Genomic DNA, 7,042 nt, shown 5'->3' on the forward strand with positions numbered 1-7,042 from the left:
AGTTGTTGGTCTTCTTTCAAAGTTGATCACTATTTATAAATCTATCATTGATAGCTACTGATGGCCTTAAGTAGTAATATTTCAACGTTGATTCCAATTGATGAAAGTGAATCAATGATAGCTACTAATAATTGACAGCAAATTAAAAGCTAATATTTCAAAATTGTATTAATTTTTCTCAAATTGAAAGCTATCGTTGATACCAACTATCATCGATAGCAATTGATAGAAGCTATCAGCGATAGCAGCTATTAGTGGTTATCACTGATAGTTACTATCAGTGATAGCTTTTAATTTGAGAAGGAAGAAGCGAACAAAATGGTGGCTAGGCATGGATTTTTTAGTTTTTTACCATTTTTTGACCTATATATGCAATTATTTTATCCTTGTACTACATATTCTATTATTTTGGACTTGTATTATATTTATGCAACTAGCCATTGTTTTGAAAATTTGGCTAAGAATTCAATCATTGTACTTAATAAAGATGCAAATTACTATAAAAAATTGGGAGAAAATAGACTTACTTTTTTTAAATAAAAACAAAAAACGAAATGATTACCAAACAGGATTTTAGGAAACCAACCATTCATTCCCGTCATTTCACCATTGTGAAAATTTAAAATAGATGTTTCAACTCAGTTTATGCTTTAATGTTGATTCTATTATAACCTCAGCACAAACAACTGATTTATGCTTTCTTAAAAATAAATTCTATCATATTAGTAATTATCTTAGCTTAAATTACAAATTTAGTCTCTGATTTTTTTTTTTTTTTTTTTTTTGTAGAAGGGTGTTTAATATATATATATATCCAAACCTTACAAAGTATTTATTTGGTTTCTTAAATTTCAACTTTGTGTCTAATAGATTTTTAAACTTTACAAATGTATAATAATAAGTTGTCCTTCAGCACGTTTGATTAAATTTGTGCCTAATTAGTCCATTGCTTATTCAATAGTATTTAAAATTAACGGATCTATGAGACATGAAATTGAATTGTGTTTCTAATAAGGTACTAAATTTTTTATTTTGTGACCAATAAGTTAATAAAATTTTAATGTATATATATATATATATCAAGGACTTGTTAGACACAATATTAAAAAGAAAATTAACTTAAAAACAAAATTGAAAGTTTAGAAATTTATTAAATTTTATTCCAGTTGAAGGATCTCTATTAAACACAAATTAAATAACATTAGAAAATTTTAAACTTCGTGAACCTATTTGATACAAACCTTAAAGTTCAAATATTAAATATTTAACTAAAATGTCTATCTCAACACTATGGCCGTTTGAGGCCAGGAGTGTGGAGTTATTAAATCTGGAGACCAATTGTGAAATTTGATGACTTGTTTGGTTGTGATACTCATAATGTAAATACTTAATAAAATATGAAATTATTATTATATCTTAATTTTGTGTTCTATGAAGTTATTGGACCAAAAAAGTGGAGGAGGTCTGGACCAAAGATTAAAATATTGATATCGATATCAAGATTTCAATTTTAGAAATATATTGACAAAATATTGATGTAGACATATATTTATGTAAATAACAAAATTTATCAAATTTATTTAAATTAATAATAGATGACATATTTTATAGATATTAATAAAAAGATGTCAGAGAATATCTATAGATATATCTAGATGTTGACGAATATTTGGATAAGACTTCAATATTATGCTAAGCTTTGGATGCCACATCCATGTGAGCGACCCTCTTTTAGGTGTACCTTCCATTTCCATCATCTTGTGAACTAATAGATAAGGATTTCTATTTTACTCGATACTAAAATAATTGCAATTGTCAAAAACAAATAATATGGTTTGCAAAGGTTTAACTTTACGTGATTGTTTGTGAATTACTTTAAAGTGATTTTGTCCCCCGAAATAATTGAGGTAACATCATTAAACATCAATATTTTTTAATGAAATTGATTTTAATAATGACAGAAATATTTTAGTCATCCAAACATGTCTTTAGTTAGATTAACTTTAGGTATACTCAACTAATTAAATAGTGTATTCTTGATAAAGTTTAATGCTCTCATTCTTATATGTATGTTGTTGTTATTACAAAATTGGTTCTTTTTTTTTAAATTTTTAGTCCAGCAACAATTGAAACTATCAAATAAACCAAATGGATTCTCTCTATGCTTTCCTTCTTTTCCTTCTTGCTTTTCTTTTTCAGCAACAGTTCAGAACCCGCCGGAGAAATCTGCCGCCCAGTCCACCGTCACTTCCGATCATCGGTCATCTCCACCTCCTACAACGCCCGACCCACCGGAACTTCCAAAACATCGCTGCCAAATACGGACCTATTTTCACTCTCCGATTCGGATCTCGCCTTGCTGTCATAGTCTCTTCACTCCAGATAGCCCAAGAATGCTTCACCAAAAACGACGTTGTTTTCGCCAACCGCCCCCGTTTCCTCATCAGCCAATACCTCGGCTACAACTCCACCACCATGTCCACGGCCCCTTACGGCGACCACTGGCGGAACCTCCGTCGTCTCGCCACCGTGGAGATCTTCTCCACGGCGCGTCTCAACGCCTCTCTCTGCATCCGGAAGGATGAAATCCGGCGATTGTTGGTCAAACTCCATTCGGAATCGTTCGCTAATGTAGAGTTGAAATCAATGTTTTCAGAACTGAGTTTCAACACCGTGATGAGGGTCGTCGCCGGAAAACGGTACTACGGCGAGGAGGTTTCCGATGAGGCGGAGGCGCGGGAGTTCAGAGAGCTTATGGAGGAGATTTCTCATCACGGAGGAGCTTCGCAATGGATCGATTTCATGCCCATTCTGAAATGGATTGGGTTTAACGGATATGAAAAGAGTTTGGCCAAATTGACGAAGAGGGCCGATCGATTTATGCAAGAATTGGTTGAAGAACAGCGGAATAAGAAAGGATTGGGAAGAGAAGAACAGAATTCTCTGCTTCATCGGCTTCTTGAATTGCAGATCTCTGAACCCGAATATTATACCGATCAGATCATCGAAGGGATCGTTCTGGTTAGTAATCCAACCCCCCTTGTTCAATCTAATCGGTTTTTTTGTTTTTCATGTTTTGGTTTCTTCTTTGAATTTTCGTAACTTAGAGACTGAAACAGAGTACATCTAAATTGAATATTGTAAACTCCATGAACAGAAAATCTTGGTTCACTTAACGAGCTTCAGTCAAACATTGTCAAACTTATTCACATCGATTCATTTTGCTTGAATTATCAAAATATCTTGTATCGGACTTTGAAAAGTTTCTTTGTATTTTAACTTCAAAACAAATTTCGAGAGCTTTTGTCACTAAATTTATCTATTGCTTAGTGAAACAAATCTAAACATATTTAGAAGTTAGGGTCGGCAAACAAATCATATACGAAAGACCAGAAATTTGAGGCATGAGATTGCAACGAGGGAGACGATAATGAGTATGGTTCACATCTATTCATAACATATCTATACTTTTTTCATTTATGTGTTTAAATTCTTTCATATATAGAGATATACATTTTTCAGCCTATAAATTTAATGACTAAAGCATACCAAATTTGTTTTGAAACAAACTTTAAACTTCATAGTTAAAGGTGAAAGTTCTAAAAGTTAGGTATAATTGAAATCAATCTCATAAATCAAAGGTATTTTTGGTAATTTAACCTTTAAAATATATAACCATTTTGATCATTCTATTTTCTTTTTATTTCATTTCCTTCCATCAAAATTTTACTATGATACTAAACTTCACTGTAGTACTAATTTTTTATTAAGGAATTTTTTTTTTTTTTTTTTTAATTTTGCAAATGGGATCGAGTAGCTATTTTTGAAAAAAAAAATAAATATTTATAACCAAACTAGTATTTAAAACAAAGTTTTATACTTACAATTATTTAGATTTAAAATAAATGTAATTAGAGAAGGTTGGAAAAATGGGTTAAATGAGAAGTTTTAGTGTCCATATCTATAAGTGCATGTTGGGAAATGATTTTGAAATTGTCAAAATCACTTTAATAATATTTAGAATTACAATGAAATGCACATTTAATCGCTCAAAATCAATTAAAGGTTTAATTTAACCCTTTTAAAGATATTTGTAGTATTATTAAAATTGATTTCAAAGCATTTTTCAAGTAATTTTGAATAAAAAAAAAAGTAATTTTTAGTATTTGTTAGCTTGAATATAATTTTTAAGCATTTAATCCACATTCTCGTATAGGTTCTGTTGCATGCGGGAGTGGACACATCATCTGTAACTTTAGATTGGGCCATGACTCAACTACTCAACCATCCGGATATATTAGCCAAAGCCAAGGCTGAGATAGACACTAATATTGGTCAAGACCGACCGCTTGAAGAAGCAGATCTCTCCAACCTCAACTACCTTCAAGCCATTATTTCCGAGACCTTTCGATTCACCTCCGACAGCCACCAATGCTCCTCACACATTATTCCTCCGACGATTGTACCATCGCAGGCTACAACATTCCACGTGGAACGACGTTGTTGTCAATGCTTGGGCAATTCACAAAGATCCGAAGTGTGGGACGACCCAACCAGCTTCCGACCCGAGAGATTCTTGGGGGTAGTGAATGGATTGCAGTCGAATAAAATCATTCCTTTTGGAATTGGAAGGAGGGCTTGTCCTGGGGAAACTATGGCTTTACGTTTCATAGGATTGACTTTGGGATTATTGATTCAGTGTTACGAGTGGAAAACGGCTGGAGATGTAAAAATGTTGACATGACTGAAGGTGGAGGTATCACCCTTTAGCAAAGTGAAGCCTTTAGAAACCATGTGTAAAGCTCGCCCGATTATGGATAAGATTCTATCAAATGGTTTGGACTAAATTTTACCAAGGTTTGGTTACAACCCTTCCTCTTGTTGCATGCAACTATTGAACAAAATAATGCAATTCCTACTCTATCACTCTTATTCCTTTATAGGCTTGTTTTAACTAATACTTTGGTTTAGTTCAACTTTTCTCTAACCAAGTCCACCCTAGTATAAAGTGAGAAATCATCGACATAAATTAATACAAAACATTTTTTCTCAAGGCTTTCTACCTGCATAGGACCTATCATATCCATATGTTGCATTTTCCTATAGGACATTTTGATCTATTTCCGAACTTGACAGTCTCCACACACTTTTCCTTCTTCAAGATGAAGATTAGGTATGCCTATAACAACTTAATGATAGCATATTTTTAACGGATAGCAAATTGACATATCCTAATCGTTTGTACGCCAAGATTGTTTCATCATGCTTTGAGATATGACATACTCTGTGAGAGATATTGTTAGTAGTCCATAATTAACTATGAATAGAGGTATACGTACATCGTATCACATGTCCTTAGATATTGTTAGTAGTCTTTCCTATCTTTTTCTTAATCAATGTGAAATTAAACGTTGTATCACGTGTCCTTATACTTCAAAACAAAATGGCATTATTGAAAGAAAACACACACATATTATGGATATGAGTCTCACACTTCTTTCCTAAGCAACTTTACCTTTATATTCCTGGGATGAGGCTTTTGTTTATCTTATTAATCGTCTGCCCACATTTGTTTTAAATCATATAAGCCCTTTGGAGAAGTTATTTGGTGCAAACCTAATTATCCTTCTATGAGAACATTTGGTTGTAAATGTTTTCCGTATCTACGACCATATCAGTCTTATAAACTCTCTCAGATCTCAACCATGCACTTTTATTGGTTACAGTTCATCTCATAAAGGCTATAAATATTTGTCCTCTGATGGTCATCTTTACATCTCACGACATGTTTTATTTGATGAGCAATCCTTTTTTTTTTTTTTCTTCATTTACTAAACATTATGTATTAGATAAATCAAATATAGTTTTTGTCTCTCATGTTTCGTCTATTCTTGATACTTTGAATGAAAACCATAACGAGGTAAGACAAAACTCTGTTTAAGTTACTGATAATATTGATAATCCAAGCCCTATTAATGTATATCCTTTAGAGACAGGTTTCCATGAAGATTCTAGAGATGAAGCTCCGTTGTCCTCCTCTTCTGGGGATTGTCCTTTTGGTGCTCCAACTCCTACCATGACTCGTCCTTCAATTGTTTCTATTCATCCTATGATGACTAGGGGTAAGAATGGTATTTTTAAGCATAAAATTTACTTAATTGACTACACTCAAAATGAACCCTGTGATTTTAAAGAGGCTTTAAAACATTGTCATTGGAAGAAAGCCATGGAAGAAGAATTTCGTGCTTTACAAAATAATAACAATTGGATTTTAGTTCCTAAACCTACTAATAAAAAAATTGTTGGTTGAAAATGGAAGTTTAAGATTAAAAGAAATTGTGATGGTTCTATTGCTTGCTATAAAGCTTGACTAGTTGCTAATGTTTTTCATCAAACACCTAACATTGATTATAATGAGACTTTTAGTCTTATTGTGAAACCTGATACAATTCGTATTTTGTTGACTATTGTTGTTATGAAAGGTTGGCCAATTCGCCAACTTGATGTTAATAATGCTTTTCTTAATGGTTTTCTTCAAGAGAATGTTTCTATGGAGCAATCTTCTAAGTTTGAGGTTACTGGTACCCAACCCCTGATTTGTCATCTAATAAAAGCCTTATATGGGCTCAAACAAGCCCTTCAGGCATAGTATGAACGATTGAGTTTATTGAGTTGATGTCCTAAATCTCGTGAGTCCTGTAGTTTGTAATTGTAATGTACAAACAATTTATATATATAATAAAATCTAAGGAATTTTATTCGACATTTGGGAATGATGTCCTAAAATCTTGTGTCATGTAGTTTGTAAACAAAGTTTGTACGAACGCTTGTGATGTATAATATATGATTTTTACTTCACTACTTGACTTTGCACATTAGATGTTTTATTTGCTTTACCACAAACCAATAAACTAAAATCCCTGGTTGTCATTATGTAACTTAAGCATGTATGTGGTGACATACAAATGGATCATGTCTTAAGTGATAACCAAAATGGTCTGTAGTATATGGATATAGGAGGGAAACCTTATCCTGGTAACGC

At 32.5% G+C, this 7,042-nt stretch overlaps 1 pseudogene; it reads left to right on the forward strand.

Moving 5' to 3' along the window:
- Nucleotides 1-1,803: 1,803 nt before the first annotated feature.
- Nucleotides 1,804-6,763, forward strand: LOC120088595 (annotated as a pseudogene).
- The last annotated feature ends 279 nt before the right edge of the window (nt 6,764-7,042 follow it).

This window comes from Benincasa hispida, chromosome 10 (genome assembly GCF_009727055.1).
Source record: "Benincasa hispida cultivar B227 chromosome 10, ASM972705v1, whole genome shotgun sequence".
NCBI lineage: Eukaryota > Viridiplantae > Streptophyta > Magnoliopsida > Cucurbitales > Cucurbitaceae > Benincasa > Benincasa hispida.